The 22,953-nt window shown below is 42.9% G+C and overlaps 1 protein-coding gene across 1 annotated transcript in view; it reads right to left on the reverse strand.

Annotated features, from left to right (window-relative positions):
- Nucleotides 1-22,953, reverse strand: part of RAPGEF5 (Rap guanine nucleotide exchange factor 5) — a 256,006-nt gene that overhangs the window by 51,161 nt on the left and 181,892 nt on the right. The window lies entirely within an intron of this gene.

The raw sequence follows: 22,953 nt of genomic DNA on the forward strand, positions 1-22,953 counted from the left end.
GCAAATAAATTCACATCACACATGTAACACTCCAAGATCAGCACTCTTGTAGGCAGTATCAGTGGAGCAACCTTACCAGAGGCTCAAGTAAAGCGTTTTGGGAAATTTAGTTCTCAGAAGAGGGCAATGTGGGTTTTATGTATACACTTGTGAACTGTCCATCAAGAATGATGGGGGGGGGAGTGGGCAGGGATGGAGACCTGTGCCCCCCCACCATCCGGGCCCCTTCCCCCCTTTCCTCCTGCTGCTCGGGGTCCAGGCCTGCTCCACTCCTCCCTGCCACGGTGGCAGGGAGAAGAGAGGACAGGGTGTAGGGGTGATGCAGGGGAAGACTGGGCCCGAGGGTGAGGAGACGCCAGGTCACCACGGTGGAGGGGGAGCAGCAGGCCTGGGCCAACCCAGCAGTGGCGGGAGGACAGGAGGAACGGGCTAGGGGCCGATGCAGGGGAGGGGGATGGGGGAGAAGTGGGCCCGGGCCACATCGGCTGGGCCTTCTGCTCCCTCCCACACCGCTGCAGCAGGCTGGCTTCTCCCCCAACTTGGGCCCATTTCCCCACCCCGCATTGGGCCTGGGCCCATTCCTCCCCTCCTGTCACTGCCACCATGGCGCACCCACTCCTTTCCACACCCTGCATTAGGCCTGCTCCTCTCCCCCACCACTGCTACATCAGCCCTGCAGGTAGCAATCACAGAAGGGGGAAGGGGCATCCTGAACCTGCTCCCCCACCCCCCGCACCACCACTGTCATCACCTCCAAGGAACAAAGGGGGGGTGAGGCCAGTTCCATCATCACCACCTGCAGGGAGCAGGTTAGCGGGGGGCCAGGACAGCAGCCCATTCTGTCCGCTCTGTTGCTGCCTCCAGCTGGTCTCACCCTACCCCCCGCTCCATCCCCTGTGTCCCCACCATCATGGCAGTGTGCTGCCACCTGACTGAACACTTGTTCGCACTCCGAATGGCTGTTTGTCAGCCAATCAGAGGGTGAATAAAGCATTATGGACAGGCAGACAGACAGATTAAAGCTTTTATAATATTAGAATGCTGCTCAGTGATCTAAAAAGTTGTTGCCTAAGTCTTAAAGCTTCAGCTCCCCAGCCTTAAAAGTGTTGCTAAGTTTTACTACACTTTATTTAATAATCTTATCAAGGAGTCAATTCCTGCCCCATCACTCATTTCTTACATTCTTCCCTTTCTGCTAGTGTTTTAAGAAAGCATTGCTGGGTCATTTGCTGAGCTAATATTCCTGTCCACTGAAAATCCAGTAGAGAGGTTGTTTGGCTATTAAACTGCCTTAACATTTCATGCCTCGGTATAACATAACAGTCCACCCTTTTCCATACTTGTCACGTTAGCTTTAGACCTTTTTTGTAAAACTTTAGACCACGAAACAAAATCAAACTAGTTTGCCTCCAATTCCAATGCCCCTAAAGTTCATAAAGACTCTAGGAACACACACATCCACTATCCAAATTAAGAGAGCTCATCTCTTGTGTAAGAGTGGACAAGAAAGTCTTGTTGCTCTTCACAGTCTGAAAGGAAAATTAATATATTTTCCTTGATACGTTTTCCAACAGTGAGGGTTTCCTTTGTACCGCATTTCTCTAAGTGCTATCAAATATACTCTTACGTTTCTAACAAAAAGACAGGGCAGCTTTACCAGGTAAGAATATGAAAGTGGATGCAAGCTAAATAAAGTATTCCAGGTTTATATATGGCATGCAGTATTTTGGCAGCCTCTTCATGAATGCTGACTTCAGTTGGAGATTCCTAGTGTAATGACTAAAGGCAAATCATCCCTTATATGGATTAAAAAAAATAAAGAACCAAGAAGCTCCATAAGACTAATTACCTCAGCATTTGTGCATGGCTGGTTTTCACTAAAGCTTCTGGAGGCTGGGGGCGGGTGAAAATAATGCCACTTATGCTTAATTTACCAGCAATTCCACTATTCCCAAGCACTTCCTAAATGTTTTGAGGGTATGACACAGTTCTAAAGATGGCCAGAAGGTTAAAACCCATATGCCAATTCCTTTCTAACAGTCCTGTATTCTGAGAGGACAGAAAAATATATATTTTAGCTGCTTTAAAAGGAGAGAGGTAACTGTTGCTGTGCAAGAGTGTACCTGAGCTTTTACACTGTAACTGTTATATCTACATGGTTCTGTATCCATACAAGAGATCACAGTCTTCCAAACTTTAATCCTGAATGTAGCAGGATTAAAGCTGGAGTGCTTCTGCTTCACTTGTATCACTACAGAATCATGCAGATGTGATGGTTGTATCATAACAGCTGATAACACAGGATACTGATATCCCTGCAACTGTTATGTATGTCCGTCATTACCTTTTCTTTCTATTGGTCATCATAATTTTTCATATTAAAATACTCCTGCCTTGGAATATTTGCAGCACATTGCAACACAAGCCGTATGATCATTTGACATAAAAATCATCCTCTTTTTCATCATAGCTATTAAAAACTGAATTTAAAACAAATTAAACAAATACTCCCTATAAAATATAGTAATTTATTCTGATGCAGTCTTTGGAAGATACTATATAATGTGAAGCTGGTTTTCTCAAACATTTATTTGGAAACTGGTGGTCATTGCTTCCAAGAGCACATTTAATTCCATACCTTACTAAACAAGATGATTATGCAGTGATCCTTACGAAATCCCAAAATGTCATTATAGCAGACTATTTCCATGGTAACTTACTGAGTACTTACACTTGTGTGCAAAACATGCATTCCCGCAAAATATAAATATCATGTTGACAACTATGAAATGTTGAGGCACAATAGAAATAAGTGCTATCTAACTGAAATAAAATTTAAAATCTTATCAATGAGCTACAATAAGGCTTATGCAATGTAAGGAAGAACTGCAAAATGTATTATACCAACTTGCATTAAAACCATCCATTTGAAGATTTCACTTGGACATCTGATTGCCTACTAGGTTTTCCAGGATAAGCCACTCTATATTTTAACTATATATATATATAATGGAAGAAGTATTTTGAACATTTTAAATGTACTGCTGGAAAATTACATCTCTAAATTTGATAAGATGATCCACAGTGGTCTTTAGGCTCTATACATTTTAAAGCCTATTTTATACATCTAACCTATACACAAGTAAATAAACATATATATAAAATGACATGCTTACCATCACAAGTGCACAGCACCCTTAAATTGCTACACAATACAGTATTGTGTTGGACCAGATACTCAGCTGCTGAAAACTGTCACAGCTCCATAGCTGCCTACAGCTGTGCTTGCTCGCATTCTAATTAGAACACTCCAGCATCGCCTCACAGTCGCATGCATTAAGCCCCCCTGTGTTTCAAAATTGCTGTGGGGGCGCTTTAACTAAACCTCATCCAATGAACTTTAGTTAAAGCACCCCCATGGCCATTTTGAAATGCAGGGAGTGGGGGAGTAGGCTTAACCCATGCGACAGTGAGCCATTTTAGATTGGCTGTCCAGGAACTGCTCTAGTTAAAACACTCTCCTCCCTACCTCCAAGCACGTGTATAGGCAGCCCATCAGTTTAAAGAGAACTATGACAATTTACACCAGATATGGATCCACCTCTAGTATATAGCATTTATTCCTTTCTCTATGTGCACAGGAAACTCACTTATTTCCTACCCATCCAACATTTCCTCAAACAGAACTAAAAGTCACATATATTGTTGTTATTTTTAGATTAAAAAACAACTACTGAGAACAAGAAAAGTTCACAAAGTGTGACTGCATTTATGGGCTAAACCTCTCTAAATTGCCTCTCAACTTGTTTAAACATTTAAACCCTAAAGGAATATTTTGAACAAACGGCCTATCTGCTACTTGTGGTCCATTAATAGATTCACTCAGCTGTTAAATTACTTTTACAAGTAAGTAAATGAAAAGTGTGTTGATAGATTAAATAAATATTATAGGATGCTTAAGTACTGTACAATAATGTTCATACTTAAAATCTCTGTACTAACTTGCATGTACTCTCCCAAAGTATCACCATAAACTGTAACTACATGTCTTTTCAGATGCAATGTAATATAAAACAATTCCTGAAGGGTTTTATACATAACACACACACTCCAGAGTGGCCAAAAAATGAGTGTGCAGGAGAAATATATGTGAAACAACTAGGTGTGTCTACATGGGACCCTTTACTGCACAGCAGAATTACTGCACAGTAAGCACCTGCATGCAGACGCTTACTGAAAAGTATTTGGCCACAGGGCCGGGCTGGGAGATCCTTAGGAAGAATCCTTAGAAGGATCTCCCAACAGCAGGGGGACACTGTCCCCACTTGGGCTCCTGTGGCGGAGCCCACCCTGGCATCTCCTGGGAGCAGGGAGAAATGTCCGAGCTCTCACCAGGAGACAACTAGCACCCTGGACAGCATGGCTGCTCCAGGGGCTGGATGCAAGGAGCAGGAGCAGTCTTGCTGCTAGGAGCAGCAAATCTGCTCCTCAATTCCTGCACATGATGATATATGCCCAGGAGAGTTTACTCTCAAGTAGTTTACTGAAGTGTAAGATGCTCCCAGATTATTTGCACATGTAGATGCAACAAGTGACTTTAGTGGAAAATGAAGTTAAATTACTGTAACCTTTGGACATCTAACACATAGTCCAATGCTTAGGCCTAAGCCTAGGCCTAAGATGACACATACTTATGCTAATAGTCCTCATCCTTGGAAGTAAAAAGGGAATTAATTTTTATTACTTATTTCTTTGTGACCTTTTTTGAGCTTGGGGTGTTTTTATTTAATGAGAATTATTTTATGATTGTTGTCCAAGAAACTGGGCATTAACAGGATGCTTACTAGTTGCTGCTTCAAGGATCAGAACAGAATACAAAAAAAGTCTGCAAATAAAGACGTGGATATCTAAATAATTTGCTTCGACCCTGTTCATGATACATTTGGTTCACTTTTTGCAAACACATGCTTGGTCAAGTGTACTGACATGAATCCTGACAGGAAAAAAAATGTAAATGTAACACATGCCAGTTCATAGAAACAGACCTATCTGACCAATCGCAACTAGGAAAAGCCATGTCTACACTAGGAAAATATGATATTAAACACAACTTAGCAGTCAGTGAAAATAGTAACAAGCAATATTTAAAAAAAATAGCCAGCATTAACCCAAGGAACCCATTAAGCATTAGGACCAGCTATATTTTTAAGCATGAATGACCTTGTATACACTAATGATAAAGTTATATTTGAGAATACCCTCTTTAATATGTGATAGCATATTACCTATATTAGCATGATAAATGTTATGAGCCTACGCAGAATCTTAAGCAGCTTTTATTGTAAATATACTAGACATAGTGAACTGTTGTGGGAAAACAATCTTTGAATACTTTTGAACACAAATACATTTGAGCAAATAGATGTTCCAGCAGGTAACTTGACAGCACAAAATGAAGCTGTTTGTTGCATAATTTTTTGTTGCAAATTATTCATTTCCCTCTCTCAAGGACCACTTACATGAGTTTGAATGAGGAAAGGTTCAAAGTGTGTAACTGATGAAATCTGAACAGAAACCTTTTTGGCATTTCCTTGTTTAGACACTGCTGATTAAAGAAGAAAAGTCATACCAATCAAATCTTTCCTTCTGTTACAGTATATTTCACATCTCTCTAAAAGGCAAAGAAACATGGCATTGAAATATATTCTGCAGCTTTTAACTTTCATTCTTCTATACCCAAACTTCTGCATAAATTTGTAATACATCTAACATTTTTGTGGTTTAACCATATCTAAGCTGTCACCTTTTCCTTGCTCTCACAAAACAGTTTCCCAAGATTTCCAGCAAACAGTGAAAAAAAAAGGCACACCGTTACCATATTTATTTGAATCCAAGATGATTTTTTCCCACAAACAACAAAGGGGGTCATCTTGGATTCAAGTACTAGCCTAGAGCAGCTCATGCTGCAGGGAAAGGGGGCTCACAGCTGGAGACGGGGGGGGTGGGGACAGGAAGCCATGTGGTAGTGGAGGTGCTCAGTAGACTTGCATGTGAGCAGTTCAGGAGGAATGCCAGGAAGACTGTGCAGAGTGTCCTCTCCCCAGTATTTTCTTTCCTCTCCCACTGCTTACCTTCTGCTCTGGCTCCTCCAGTCCCTCCAACTAAGACCCAGCCAGGTTCATAGCTGCCAGTACTGCTTCTGCCTAGTCAGGCAGATCAGGGTTGGGCTGGGGTGGTCACCACTGCTGACTGCCCCTGAACCAGATCAGAGTGGAGCAGCAACAGAAGATAAGCAGCAGGGAGGGGTGGTTTAGAGGATGCAGGGGCAGGGAGAGGGGAGGCAGGCAGGGAGACAGGTGGCAGGATGTGGGGGCCAGCCATCAGAGGGACGGGGACACAGGACAGGCACAGGGGACAAGGAGATCGAATTATTAAATTCAAAGACATCTTGGATTTGGGTAAATACAGTGTATTAAAAAACATTCTTTAGAGAAGTAGCCCTTCTTTATATAAATGAATATTTCTTTAATTATTTGCTCTTAGCATCAATTTATCATTTCTTTGCCCCTCCCCCCATCCAATTTTCCTTTTGTTTGGTTAAATGATTATTACAAAATATATTAGTAACTCCAGAAATATTTCAGTCCGCGGGCAAATTCAAGCATTTTAAAGCCTCCTTAAGACCTGCCACAGGAACAGTGTGAGTTCAGATGGGTTATGTTCTTGCTCCTCCATGGTAGAAACCATTGGCAATAATTTCACTGCACTAAATGTGCATGCCAACTAAAGCTCTCAGTCACTTGTTCAGGGTTTAATATGACTATAAAACCAGTCATTGCTTTTCTTGGTACTAATCAGTTTAAACTAATTCCAGTTGAGAGCATAGTCCCATATGCTGTTCTAAGGTATATGATTCAGAGGTGGGCAAAATGGTCCAGAACATATTCCATCTCTACAAAAGGGGAGAAGCCACCTCCTCAGAGTTTTTTTGCTCCCTTCTGCAATATAGAAGTTTCTCCACAAGAGAAACAGGACCAGAGCTTCAGGGGAACTAGGCAGTGCCTTGAAAAAGCAGCTGAATATGAGATGCTCTATGGAGCATGGATTTCCCAGTGGAAATTTGTGCCAGGTAATTGCTAACGCAACCTCTGAGAGAGGTTAACATTTTATAATGTGCATACATGGGGGACAGAGCCAACAGAAATCAGCTCTCCCCACTCTGGCCGGGAAGGGCTGACTCCACAAGTCTAACTGCAAGAAGTTGAAGGCACATATTTTATGCTCCTATATTTTTCAACAACAGGAGGATAGGATGTGATCTATACAGAGTTTGCTTACCTCATTTCTCAACAGTTCTTTTCTATCTCTTCTCTAGGTGTGGTATCAATTACTAACCCATGAAATAAAAATGGATGAACAGTAATGTAGCACGAAATCTTCCAGACCACACAATTAGCAACTTGAGACTGCTAATTCATTCCTGTCTCTGAGGCTTAATAACTATTTCTGTTGTTGAACTCAAATGTCTCTTCCTATTACTAGAACCAATGGAGCACTCTTCCCTTGATAATATAAAGTCCTCCATCTAAAACATGAGGAGAAACTTAAAACAAAAGGATGATTCCCCAGTTAAATGTTTACCATTCATTCTAACAGTTGCCAGCATCTTTCCATTAAATTGAACTACTTTAAAGATACTATTTGAAAAATATGAAAACAGCAAAATTATTAGTGGACCATCACATATTAGGTAAAAAAAGATGGAAATGATTGAGAAATACCCATACATACATACATGCATGCATCAATCTAAACAAAACTATTGCTAGTGACAACAATAATATGCAAAAGTGGGTTTTACTGCAAAATACAATAGTATTAACCTCAACCAGGGGTGGTTTGAAAACTAATTACATTTGTCCTGGTACATTGATCATTTTACTCATGGAATGACTTGCTCTGCTGCTTTTCAGTAGCTTTTTCTTCCCTCACAATTACATGCGACTGGGAAGCTGAGGATAACTTCAGTACCATTCAGAATTCAATAAAAGAAGCATTTAATTATCACAACACTGACCAGATTTACTCAGCATAAACATTATGTTTTCAATTCAGATCACATATATGCTTATAAGACATGGCTCTTCCAAAACCAGCAGCTTCTAACACCAAGAGAACAGCTACAAATGATATAGGGCATGTCTATCCTACTTCTGTGCTGAGCCTGGGGTAGCCTGGTAGGATATGCTTCTCCCCACTTGCTCCAGGTCCAAGACTCAGAAAACAGAGCTGCTTTAAAGAGTTTCTGAACACAGTTATTTTCAGGGCCTTTGTCTTCAGTGTGGTTACTGGCACATATTCCAGGTGTCTCTGAAGTGCAGGCAGTGAAAGATGGAGGCTAATGGGGCTTAGCCCTCCCAAACACTGATCCACTGCTCCAGTGCCACCACCTTGCCCTGCTGCTGCAGCACCGTGCCCAGTGCACCTGTCATGCACTGGCCCTGCAATGGCCTGGTGGGAGGGAGGGGCGACTCTGCACCTGCCCCCCCAGAATAATATTTTCTCCCACCACTGCTGCTCTGAAGTAGTGACACCGCCTGAATTTTGCATAGGAGGGAGCAGGCAGGGAGTGCTTCTTGGTAGTGCCCAGCACAGAGGCAGTGTAATCAAGTTCTATTTGTTTTTGAACAGCAACAGACAAACCACCTCAGTTCTAAAAGTTGCTGGAAGAAAGAAAACACAAGCGCTTTTTTGGCATTGGTATGTCAGCAGGGTTGTGTGGGTACACAGGAGGCATTGTCACTGCCTTTTATAGTGCAATGACACCAAACAGATAATGCCTCTTTGAGACAGACAGCTTTAATTGTAGAAACTTTGTTCAGTTCTTTTAAAAGCATCTTGTTTGTCTTGCAAAATAAAAAAACACCAAATACTGGGTATTGCTATATGGATAACACTTGGAGGCAACAGAAAGGCCAACTGCAATTTCCACCTAGTCAACACTGCAGACCTAGCTTGCTTTCTTGATTTGGGGCCGACAAACTATGACCACAAATAGCTGTGGCCAACTGTTATGAAGTTGCCAAGACCCTTCTTTTTTTTCTTTCCAGCATCCCACATATTTGAGAGCAAGAACTGGAACATAATTTACAGTGCAATATAAAGAGAACTATAAAATCTGCTAGTTACCTCTCAGCTCTCTGAGATAATCTGCAAAGGTGTCCTCTGCACCAGCAGTGCCCTTTGGTTTCTGCAGCTCTAGATTCCCACCCCAACCAGTTCTCCAGGGAGGAACAAGGGCACAACTTGGCTCAAAATAGTTATAAACTTTAATCAGCTTTGACAACTAAACAATAACAGTTTTAAAATTTATAGCAGTTTTATGGCTCTCCCTCTCAATAATTAACTGAAACTAAGCCAATCTTTCCCTTCTTAAACCACTCTAAACCTTGCTGAAATACAGTAGTTGCTAATGTGTTGGAGTGGTGTTGTAGCCATGATGGTCCAGGAAATATGCATGAGGGAAGGATTTTTGTGGGCTATATCTTTTATTGGACCAACTGCACAGCTGGGACAGACTTCAGATAAAGCTCTGAGCAGATTCAAAGCTTGTCTAAGTCCATCCCAACAAGCTTTGGATGCAGCGCATTCTTTTTCAGGTCATTCTTGCTGTGCCTGGCTTTTCCTCAGACCTGAAGAAGAATGCTTTGCATTGTAAAGTTTGTCAGACTCATATGCAGAATTCAGGTGATGTTGGTACTTTAGAGAGGCCTAGAATATGCACCAGTAGCCACAATGAAGACAGAGAGCCTGAGAACAGCTCTGGCCATTGTGCTCAGAAGCTTTCCTAAGTCTATCCCGGTCATACAGCTAGGCCAATAAAATACATCGCCCACCAAAACCCCTACCTCTTGCAATAGTTACTGATGCTTCCTAGTGGTTGTGATGATAATTTAGGGATAAGAATAGACTTCTTATTATTGATATTATTATCATATTCATAATGGGTTTTCAGAAGTATTCATTAAAAGACTGTTTGATGTAACTTGTAATAAAATCTTTTTGCAATCAACATTTTAAAATATCATTTACAATTATAAACAGGAGAAAGTGGCTGCCAAAAAGATGTGCATCAAGATTATGCTAAATAAGTCATCAACTCTTACACTGCAGCAGTGAGTATAATGACCTCCCTGGCGTGAGCCTCAGTTCTTTTTCATAATATCTGAAAGTAGATAGCAATTTTTCACAATTTATTCTATATCAGTCTTTTTTCTTTTTCTTAGCTTTTTTCTTTTTCTTAGCATTTGTTCCGTTCTATTCATATGCATGTATTTTTTAATCTTGATTGTTTTTTCATTTTTGTATAGGCTTAATTTTAATTCTAAGAAGCCATTTGAATGCTAAACCATAATTTCCATTAATAAATAAAAAACCTCTACACCTTTATTTGAAGATTGTCTGTTACATTGTTAGGATTTTTTCATAATGAAATTCCTAAACTGCAAAGTACAAAACCTCATCTTATCAGTTTTCTTTGAAAGCTCAGCACCATTCTGAATCAAATCTATTCCATGGTACACTATACAATTCCATTGTAAACAATTATGCAAGAATTAGAAAAAGACTTAAGGTTTTATTTAGTCTTAACTCCATACAAAGTTGGATTATAAGAATATTTAGATAAAGCACTGGAATGCAAGCGGTCTTTCCAATTTATGCAAAAGAGATTATTAGCTTCCTGTTTAGAGACTCCAAGCAAGTGCAGGGGGCCAGACCTAGGCAGAGAATGAATCAGAAGGGGAGCTTGCCCAAGTGAGTTAGCTGTATCAGTTTGCAACCGTGAAATATTTTTTCCTCCAATGCTCAAGAAAAAGTAAAACTGCTTTTCCACAAATTAATGTACTTGATTCTGTAATCTTTACACACCCCTCCTGATTTTGTAACCTTTACTCACATGAGAAGTAACATGTATTCATTAATTAATAATAGTTACCATAAATTGAGCTGTAGATGCAAATTCAAAAGTTGGGCTTTTAAATGGTTTGTATCTTATCTTTCCAATCCTAGATAATCTAGAAATGTTATCAATTTCTCCTGCTCCCTAAAAATTGATCTTACATTTACAGCCAAATACTAAGATCTTCATCCTGCAATGGACATATCTAGAGCATAACTCACTTGCTAATACCTTAAAATGTTCAGCAGCTCCATCAGAAGAAAGTATGGACACCGCTTCTAAAGTGGCAGTATCAAAGGCATTATTAACACAATGAATTGCATAAGAGTTTGTCTAACTTAAAATAAAACAGCTAGTCCTTGAGCTCTTGGGAACTGTGAAGGCTTTATTTATTCATGAAACATGTCCCCTGAACCAATTTCAGGCACATGTAGGGAAAAATATAATTGCCCATAGGCGTTACAACAAGTGCCTCTATTTGCTGCAACAGCAAACCTGAATTCAGATTCCGAGTACCTCTACACTTGGCTTTCCCATGCAAGCTCGGAAGGAACCAGGACGGGGACCATAGCCAGTGTCATGATACAATACAAAGAAGATACAATAAGAACAGGTTATTTACATTCCCAGCTCTCTGCCCACAACTCTGAATCTCACTGTGGCCTCTCCTGCCAAGGGCCTATTTAGCAGCATCTCCAAGATAGTCTAGAAATTCCAAAAGCAGAGTAAATAGCTTCCACTCTGTATTTCAACTGTCCATGAAGGGTTACGTAGGAACACAGAACAGGCACATTAGATCAGGCCCTGGACAGATAATTGATCTTTCCCAGTGGGCAATTATTTGGGCCCGAAGGCCACATAGGGAGTCTTGACGACTTGTCACAGGCTGGGTCAGCACCCTTCCCCTGGCCCAGCCCCAACAACTCACCAAAATTCCCTATGTAGGATGGGGCCATGAGTGGGCAGAGAGCAGTTTTCAGGAGTCAGATGGGCGGGTGAGGCTGAGATTGCGGGGTGGGGATGTGGGCAGCCCCTGACCTGTAGGGGACTGTGTGTGTGGGGGGGGCATGAATATGCATGCATGTGAGTTGTGGGTGCTGTCTGGGCACTAGGTCCCAGAAGCTGGTCAGGGAGGAAGGAAGGAACAGGGGATATGTGCAGCAGAGCAAATGCTAATTCTCAGACAGTTTCTCTTTTAAGGCTGGCCTTTCTTAGTTAATCACTACCATACTAAAACCAAGCTTGACTCTAACATAAAGACGCATCAAAATTATACTTTGATATATATATATCATTATATTTGACATACATCAAATACTATAACACATACAGATATGAGAACAATAAATCTGAATACAGATTCACACTAACTACAGTTATAAACTAAACACCACAAGAATAAAAAACCTAATTTGGGGCTCTAAATTGGGATGCATGCATGCCACACAATGAAGCCCCAGAAGTAACTTTGTCTTACAATGAATCTAGGATAGCAGTATGTTAAAGAAACATGCAGTCCTTCACTGCCACTCTTACTAAACTCTGAGCTTCACATTACATAGTCCTGCTTAGATTTTGAATGAAAAAAGTATTTTTTTTTTATCAGTTTTGAATGTGTTACCTTCCTGTTTCATCAAATATGCATTTGCTCTAATATTATGAGACAGAAAGAACAGAGGTTCACGATCTACCTTCTCCCTACCTTTCATTATTATACAAGCTTTTATCACGTCCTCTTTTATTTGATTCATTTCAAAGGTAAACAAGCCCAATCTTTTCCAGTCTTTCTTCATCTAAGTTTTTCTGGGCATGTGTCACTCTTCTCTGGACCCTCTCTCACTCTACAATATCCCTTCCAAACAAGGTGACAAGTACTGCATGCAATATTCTAGACGGAGGCACATCACTGATTTATATAAGAACATTACATTTCCTATATTATTCTTCACCTTGTTTCTTATTTATCCTAACATCTTGTTATATCTTTTTTGCATCAAACATGTAAACTATCAGCAAATGTGTAAAGGCACAGGGGTAAAGTCATATAAACCCTATTACTTACTGAGGAATTAGATTGCAGAGAGGAAATACCTGCTAACATATATATATATATTTAGCTCCAGATTTTAAAAGTGTGTGTGCATCTATGTATCATACACATGCATGTATATATGCACATGTACACTTACATATATAATATACTACCTTTCTATGATCAGGTGACCGTCACCTGGACAAGAGAAAAGCAGTTGACGTCATATTTACAACTTACAGAAAGCCTTTGACCTGGTATCCCATGAGGTACTGATCAGAAAACTGGAAGATATTGGGCTGAACTGTGGTACCGTCAAGTGGGTGCAAAACTGGTAGCAGAGCAGGATGCAGAGTCCAAATGAATGTACTGGTGTCATCCTGGTGAGATGTGGGCAGTGGCATACCCCAGGAGTCGGTACTTGGCCCAATGCTGTTCAACATCTTCATCAACCTGGATGAAGGGGTGAAAAGCCCATTGGCCAAGTTCACAAACAACACCAAGATACGGGGTTGTGCAGACACACCTGCAGATAGGCTGCAGATACAAGTAGACCTAGACAGGCTGGCATGTTGAGCAGAACAGAACCAGATGAGGATCAATGCAGAGAAATGCAGTGCTGCATCTGGGAAGGAAGAACCCCCAGCACACCTACAGGCTGGGCAACGCTAACCTGACCAGCACTACAAATGAAAGGGATCCGGGGGTAACAATAGACCCCAGTGTGAATATGAGCCAGCAATGCAATGCAGTAACCACTAGGGCCAATAAAATTCTGGCACGCATCAATCTATGCATCTCTAGTAAAACCAAAGAAGCGATTCTCCTGCTTTACTCAGCATTGGTGTGGCCACAGCTGCATCCAGTTCTGGGCGCCACAGTTCAACAAGGATGTGCTAAAACTAGAGAGGGTCCAGAGAAGGGCCACCTGTATGATGAGAGACTTGCATGGCAAGCCATATGAGGAGAGGCTGAGGAATCTCAGACTCTTCAGCCTAAAGAAAAGAAGGCTGAGAGGGGACCTGCTTGCAGCTTACTGCTTACATCAGTGGCTTGGTGAACAAGTGTTCACCAGGGTATCTTGGGGTAAAACTAGAAACAATGGCCACAAACTCCTGGAAGATAGTTTCAGGCTGAACATTAGGAAAAACTTCTTCACAACTAGGGTGTCCAGACTATGGAACAAGCTCCCCACAGAGGTGGTACAATTATCTACCCTAGAGGTCTTCAAGAAAAGACTGGACAGTCACCTGGCTGTGGTCACCTGACCCCAGATGTCTTTCCTGCTCATGCAGCCGGCTGAACCCAATGATCCTTTGGGGTCCCTTCCAGCCCTATGATTCTATGATTACACATAAATATACAATATATATAATATACTATATATTATATATACTATACACATATATCAATGTATATGATACACAGATGCACACACACTTTTGACATCTAGAGCCAAATTCTATTTTTGGGCACACAGTATCAGCGTGACTAACATTCTGGTCTTCTCCAGCTGCAGATATGAATATAGAAACTGTTTTACATGAACTCCAGGGACCAAATTCTATTCTCACCTATACCTTGTGAATTCAGAGCGACTCCAAAATGCCTTTGGGCTGCACCATCGTTCCCCCTTTTAAAGAGTTGCTTTGTTTTGAAAAAAACATATTTTATATAACGTGCAAATGTTCTAAAATGCTTTTGAGTTGCGCTATTTTCCCTGTAAATCTCATGATGGGTTAAACACTAAGTAAACCTAAGATTATAGGAACCTGGTTTACTGAATCCTGAAAAATGCAAAAATTTACAGACAAATTGTAAAATGTTGAAAGGAAACTGTCATTCATTTCTAAGTCCCCATGGCTTTTATTTTTGATGAATAAGCCCTTTTTAACATGATGAGTACAGGTGACCTCCTAACAGCTTCATGAATTTAATGTTGGCAGTGACAGTCCCTCACAGATGAGGATGATCAGTCCCATGGGTCGAGTAAAAGGCAGTTGGATCCAATGGGAGAAGCCTCCATATGACTTGTTTTATGTGAGGAAGCCATTGTGCATTGACAACAATACAGATCTCGGCAGAAGAGACACCTGTGTCCAGTGGCAAAGAGATCCAAGATGACTGGGGTAGTCTTCCAGTGCAGCCTTCCTCTGCCTTTGCAGAAGTTGAGAAGTATGCCTTCTTTATCTGCCTGGTCCACCATTTAGGCCTGTATGTTACATTGGACTGCTCTTCGTTTGAAACCTTACCCTTGACCTTATCATCCTGGGTGACCCTACCAGAGTACAAGACTCCTGATTGTGTTGCTTTTAGGGTTCATCCGTACAAGCAAGCCTCTCCACCCTGTCAAGGTGGCAGTCCGTGGAGAGGATGAAATTAACACCCCAATAAGCACAAGCTAGAGTTCCAAATGAAAAAAGGATTAAGTAGTGACTTCAGAAGTTATCCCTATAAAAGCCTAACTTGCAGATTAGCCACTTCGCTGTCACATTTTACAGGTCCTTATACAAGCCATTGCGCATTGACAACCATACAGATCTTGGCAAAGGAGAAACCTGTGTCCAGTGCCAAAGAGATCCAAGATGACTGGGGTAGTCTTCCACTGCCCCAGGAAAGGCAATGGCAGTTTCTCCTGTGCAGGACTGCAGGGTTGGCTCAATCATGTTAGTACTGTATATCGTATATCTTTTAGCTTCAAGGTCTGAATTAGAAAGTTTTTAAAGAACAAATTCTCATAAGAGACATTAGAAAGATTATTGCTATTCAGGCTCATTTTAAACTTGTTTTCCTCTCAATCGCAGAAAAGCAGACGCACGAGATATGTTTACAACTGGGAAAACAGGAAGATAAGATTCTTGTGCTCCACTGAAGAGGATGCTGATTACTTACTGTTCTACAGGGAATAATCATTTTTTGCTATTTTAAATATTCACTTACAGAGTTGAAAATAAAATAGATTAGGGCTGTAAAGCATTTAAATTTGTTTTAGACTCTGTGTTAAAGCTTAATATATTTTTTGTCACCTCTCTCACTTTTCCATAAAATGAGAAAAATTATAATCATGCCTTAAGGCAGAAGCTGTCAGAGAGAGCGACTGTACATGTTTTGGTTCAGAAAATATCATACAACACTCTGAAACCTTTCAGCAATGCAAATGCATGTCCAGCAAGTTGTAGCTAGTAGTCAGAAAACTGATAATCTGCAGAAATGGTAAAACAATTTGAAGGCAGCTCTCTTTCAAGACAAAAGCTTTTGAATAATCTGTAATTCCATAGTAATTTATTACAATCCTCAATTTGACGCTTATGTGAGTGGCAAATCTAACTACCATCGTTAACATCTGCTCTGGCATAATGCTAAGCATGTTCTATAAGGGACTAAGAATTCTTAACTTCCCACCGAATTCTGCAGAAGCTGATAGCACTAGGCATCTTGAAGGATCGGATCTTAAACTGAAATCAATCAGTCTAAAAATGCTACGCCAGCAAGAACATGGCAGGAAGCAACTATTTTGAGAAAAAACAGATCAGTGGAGAAAGAACATCAGTATATAATCTATTGATAATATATTGAAACAATTCCAGTAGCTATGCCACCCAACCACTGAACTGAAAATCGACTGCACAAAGAAACAGAGAGTAAGTCATTAATTTCTGGCAATGGTTTAGAAAAAATATCAAGTCATGATGTTTAACCTGTGCTACCAAAATTGTTATTAGGATACAGAAATCATAAATGGAAATAACTTATAAGGTCATCTTCAAATATTTTCTGGCAGTTCTTAAAAGTCTGTGGAATGAATCAAATATATTTTGTCTAGTAAGGTCAAAAAGATCCTTTGAAAGTTGCATTCCAGTCGCTGCTGCCACATCTATTGAAGCAGTTTCATATTTTGTTTGAGGAAGAAAAAGCCCTGAAACCACAGGCAGATGGCAAATGTCAAACTTGTCTGACTTTAATGAAGCATTAATTTTTCCAACTAGATTTCTGCACTAGATTTTTTTGCAAGTATGATGGAACGCTACTGATTAATGTGAAGATATAATGGTAGCTTTTAAAGTTATTGGGCAAATCTACACCTACCATAGGTTTTGAAGCATAAAAAATGGCCAGTAATGCGAAGGAAAATGCCACTTTTTATTAAGAAACTCCTTTGCCATGTCCAGATGAGTGCAGACGTGCAGTACTTGGTGCTGCTACCTTGCAGTGTGGGGGAGGGGTTGACCCCTGGAGATCCCAGGGTCAAACAAACCATGCCAAAAAAAAAAACAAGGCAGTACACATGGTAGCAGTATGCACCACACAAAACCAGCGCCTCACTGGCCAGAGCTACACTAGCTTCTGGCCAGGGTCCAAGCTGCAGAAGCACTGCTGTTGTGGCTCTCTGAGGCCCGTGGGACCCCAGGTAAGGCTTCAGCTTGGCCCCCAGGACAACAGAGAAGACCCCAGGCTGGCCCCATCCTCCTTTATAGGGTAACCTGCCACATGCCAGTGTTCGCTCATGGCACAAGCATTCTCCAGGGACACGTAGCTACTTGTCCCAGGGAAACAAACATCCATGCTCATCTGGACGTGGCCCCTGGCTATAACAATCTGAAGTTTTCCATACGTTTAACTATACTAGCTATGAAGCTCAGATATTTTAAAGAACACGCAAGATAAATGTACTGCCGTAGTTAAAGAATGCAGGAAGAGTTTGATCAGATCAAGAATCTCCCAAAATGTTGCGACAAAAAAAAAAAATGTAGTTCTCCTTTCATTGGTTGGTTATAATAAGTGATTAAGTGAACCTGGGTTCATAAAAGTGCGCTCTCTCTCTCATTTAGTTAATCTATAATGGTACATATCTTCCCTGCCATCTATAATAAGTGATTCTGGCCAGCTTTATCTGGGACAGGAGGAAAGAACATAAAAGATGGCATGGCTCCCCTTAATCTTCCTCACTATGTATTGCAGAAATTAGGCATGTGGCAATAACACCATTGCTGGCTGGCTTGTTCCCACTTGTTTTCCCAATGTAAACAGGGAAACCAACTTCCCTATTCACCAGTCTGTCTCTATAAAAGTCATAGGAATGAACGTAGGGCAGGTTTCCAGCTTCTCGCCCGTGCCTTGCACCTGGATTTCACTGGATCTTTGGCACAACTCTATCTCAAAGCACTTAAGGAAAAGCAAGTCAGCTGCATGGACTCTCTCAACCGCAGCACTTTTAGGTGCCCAGCTAGCTGCTACTGCCCAAGTGTCATTCTTGACTGGCACTGCCTTTCCTACTTCTCACGTGGCTTGAGACAAACTGAGGACTGGTTCTTGTTGCTTGGTAACGCATAGCTCTCATACACAGTCTTACTACCTTGACTGACAGCAATCCACACAAAGGAGAGGCAAATTAAGCGGCTGCATAATTTGCCTCTCCTACCGCTGCAGCTCTGGGCATGCTGACTGGCGTGCGGCACAGCTAGAGGCTGTTGTGCCACCACATTTCCTGTGGCTGCTCACGAGTCCTCCCCCTCATGCTCAGCTCTCCCTGAGAAATGTCCTGAGGTAGTTAGTTAGACAAACTAACAAGCAAGTGTTCCCAGCTGGTAAAGCAGCTTACTATATTAGACAATGTTTGTACTCTTCCCCTTTCCAATCTACTCATTTCTGCAGTAATGAATGTTATCCCTAGATCAAGTTTTTGTTTCCACAGAGAGCCTCCCCAAGTATTACAAAACAAAATGTACAAAAGGGGAATGCTATTTGGGGGCTGATGTCTTCCAGCATTTACCAACAATTTATCAACCTGAGGTAAATGCATGTGGAAATGGACATCCACCCTCCATCATTAATTCTACCAAGCTTAAGGACTACAATATGGCACCATATTATGCTATATTAGTCCCAGTGAAGACAGGACATTTTTGGCTTTTTCTTGAATGCTTTACATGGCTTCTGGGATCCTTTCACCTTCCTCTGAAGTATCAAACATTGGCCACGGATAGGGGCAGGTGATTAAACTAAGTCACAAAAAGGAAGCTTATAGAAGTGGAAACTGGGACAAATAAATAGGGAGGAGTATAAGAGCGTTGCTCAGGCATGCAGGGATGAAGTTAGGGAGGCCAAAGCACAACTGGAGTTGCAGCTAGCAAGGGACATGAAGGGCAACAATGAAAGGTTTCTACAAGTATGTTGGTAGCAAGAGGAGGACCAGGGAAAGTGTGGGTCCCTTACTGAATAGGGGAGGCTACCTTGTGACAGAGGATACAGAAAAGGCTGAAGTGCTCAATGCCTTCTTCACCTCAGTCTTCACAGGCAAGATCAGCTCCCACACTACTACACCAGGCAGCACAGTTTGGGAAGGAGGCGAGCCGCCAACAGTGGTGAAAGAACAGGTCAGGGACTATTTAGAAAAGCTGGACAAATACAAGTCCATGGGGCCAGACAGGATGCACCGGAGGGTGCTGAGGGAGTTGGCTGATGAGATTGCATAGCCATAGGCCATCATCTTTGAAAACTCATGGGTATTAGGAGAGGTCCCAGATGATTGGAAAAGGGCAAAGATAGTGCCTTTATTTAAGGAAGGGAAAAAAGGAGGATCCAGAGAACTACAGACCAGTCAGCTTCACCTCAGTCTCCAGAAAAATCATGGCGCAGATCCTCAAGGAATCCATTTCTAAGCACTTGGAAAAGATGATGATTAGGAATAGTCGGCATGGATTCACCAAGGGCAAGTCATGCCCAACCAACCTGATTGCCTTCTATGACGAAGTGACTGGCTCTGTGGATGTGGGAAGACCAGTGGATTTAGTATACTCTGATTTTAGCAAGGTTTTTGATACCTTCTCCCACAGCATTCTTGCAAGCAAACTGAGGAAATATGGACTGGATGAATGGACTGTAAAGTGGATAGAAAACTGACTGGAGTATCAGGCTCAGAGAGTAGTAATCAATGGCTCAATGTCTATTTGGCAACTGGTATCAAGTGGAGTGCCCCAGGAGTCAGTCCTGGGGCCAGTTTTGTTCAATGTCTTCAACAATGACCTGGAAGATGGCATAGAGTGCACCCTCAGCCAGCCTGCAGATGACACCAAGCTGGGGGGAACAGTAGATACGCTGGAGGGTAAGGCTAAGATTCAGAGTGACCTAGCCAAATTGGAGGACTGGGTCAAAAGAAATATTGTGGGGTTGAACAAGGACAAGTGCCAAGTCCTGCACTTAGGACAGAATAATCCCATGCCCCAGTGCAGGCTGGGGGCTGACTGGCTGGGTAGCAGCTCTGCAGAAAAGGACCTGGGGGTTACAGTGGACCATAAGTTGAATGAGCCAGCAATGTGCCCTTGTTTCCAAAGGCTAATGGCATACTGGGTTGCATTGGTAGGTTGTGTTGCTAGCAGGTCAAGGGAAGTGATTATTCCCATCTACTCAGCACTGGCGAGGCCACTTCGTTCAACTTGGGGCCGGCCCTCCACTATAGGAAAAAAGTGGACTAACTGGAGAGAGTCCAGCACAGGGCAACAAAAAATGGTGAGGGGGCTGGGGGACATGACTTATAAGAAAAGACTGTACTGATGAAGATCAGTGAGGGTAGGACCCTTCACACAAAATATGCTTTGTAGCTTTGGCCAGTGTACCCTCCAGATCTGGATTTATTAGTTTTCCCTCAGAGTCTGTTTACTATGATAGACCAAAGCTTGCTGCACAGATGCCTAACTTTATGGGCCATCAGGGTGCGTAGAGCTAGGCAGATACATGTCTTTTTTCAATTTTATTTATTGATGTCTATATTTAAAATAGTAAAATTACATGGTGAATATTGCATTAATATTACCATAACGAACATAGCAAGACCTGTATCTTCAGAAATAACAACTGATCATAAATGCTCAGATTCTGGGTTTTCAACTTGCACACTTCAAAAGAGCTCCATTTTCAGGGAAATCTTGTTGAAAATCAGGCCCTTTTCACTCATCTCTAGTTTGGAACTCAAAAAAGCCATTTCTAAAAATTTAGAACTAAAACTTCTTTGCATCTTAAACTACAGTATTTTCAAGCAACAAGTATGGTAAAAGCATAGGCTAATCAGAGTGCCTAACATTAAGCTCCTAAAAGTTAAGGCAAAACATATAACAGTGAATTATGATGACAAGCATGGTACAATGAACAGTAAGTAACTGACAAGGGCTAGGGACAGAAACTGGTTTAGGTGATCAGGAACCAGTTTATACCTGTAACAGGACAGAAGTTCAGTGCACATAAACTGCTTTCAAAATGGCCAAAACTGGTTTCAAGATAAACCTGGGGATAGCATCAGACTTAATTGATTTAGGTTAAATTGGTTTATTGAACTTCTGTCCCAAATCTCTTCCTGGTTCAAGACAACTCACAGTCCTCCATCAACCAGGATGCTGTGCAGCCCTGGGCTGTGGTCTCTGCTGCAGCAGAGCAGAGCAGGCCCCATTTCCAGCTGTCAGCAGGGGCTTTTCCATTCCCTGCAGCTGGGAGTCAGGCCAATTCCCTGGCCCTGCCCCCTCTTTGGTGGGGGGATTTGTCTGGTTTCTGGCTCAGGCAGGGGGAGTAAAGACCCCATTGTGGGCTTACCCCCCACATCCCCACTCCCCCCACTGCCAGGCACAGGTCTGTAGCCAGGCGGGGGGAGGCCATTTCCACCCCTGCCCACCCCGAGCCAGCTTGTCAGCTGAGGACGGAGAATGGCCAGGTGATCAGCTCAGCTCTTGGTTTCCAACTTGGGCAGGGGAAGCAAAGCCCCCACTATGGGTGTCCCCCACCCTGCACCAGGCACAACCCAACTGGGGGCCCACAGCCAGGTAGGGGAGGACTGTTTTTCTCTCCCCACTTCCTCTTCAGCTGGCTTGCCAGCCCAGAAAGGGAAATGGCTAGGTGATCAGCCTGGCTCCTGGCTTCCAGCTCAGGTGGAGGGAGTAAAGCCCCCACTGCAGGCTTCCTACCCTTCCAGGTCCTCACTGGGCACAGCCTGGCTGGGGGTCCAGCGGTGGGAAGCCCATAGTGGGGGCTTCCCTTGCCCAAGCTAGAAGCAGGTCCAGTCATCCAGTCATGCCCCCTCCTAGGCCAGCAGGCTGGCTGAGGAGGGAATTGGCAGGGGAAAAATACCCTCCCACCTGGTTCTGGATCCCCAGCAGGTTGTGCCCAATGGAGGTAGATGAAAGTTATTCCCCCTGCCCCACCTCGTCTGGTTTGCTGGCTGAGGAGGGCTGTGGTCAGGTGATCAGCCTGGCACCCGGCTCCTGGCTTCCAGCTTGGGTGGGAGGACTAAAGACTCCACTGCAGGCTTCCCCCCCACACACTGGGCATAGCTCAGCTGAGGGTCCAGAGCTGGCGGGAGGCATTACCCACCCACTATTCCCTTCTCAGCCAGTCTGCTGGGGGAAGACGCAGAAATGCCCCACTGCGGGATTCCCCTTCCACTCTTCCCTCCATGCCAGGGAGGCAGGCCCCAGCTGGTGGTCCACTGGGGGGTGGGGCTTGCCCACTCCTCAACCTGCCCAGGCCTGAGGAGGGGGTACAGCTAGGGGGAACTTGCCCATTTCCCACCTCTGGGGGAAGAGAGGGAGAAATGCCCTCCTGGGGGCTTTCCTCCTCCCCACTTCTCCCATGCTGGGGAAACCCTGGTTGGGAGTCAGATGCTTGGGGTATGGGGGGTGAAGGGATTTCCTCCCATACCTCCTCCCCAGTGGCCAGAGGCTAAGGAGAGGACATGGCTAGGAGAATCGCCAGCCTCCAAGCTCTGCGGTGACCAGCAGGTTGGGAGGCATGCTCAAGTGCCCTGTGGCTACTGGTATGGGCCACTGCAGGGGTCCAGCCTTTCTGGTTTGAAAAGTGAACATCAGTTCATTTGCTTACTGGTTCAATCTAGGCAGTTTCATAGATTTCATAGACATTAGGGCTGGAAGGGACCTCGGGAGATCATCGAGTCCAGCCCCCTGCCCAAAGGGCAGGAAGT

Source organism: Crocodylus porosus, unplaced genomic scaffold, assembly GCF_001723895.1.
Source record: "Crocodylus porosus isolate Cpor-Errol unplaced genomic scaffold, CroPor_comp1, whole genome shotgun sequence".
Classification (NCBI taxonomy): domain Eukaryota; kingdom Metazoa; phylum Chordata; order Crocodylia; family Crocodylidae; genus Crocodylus; species Crocodylus porosus.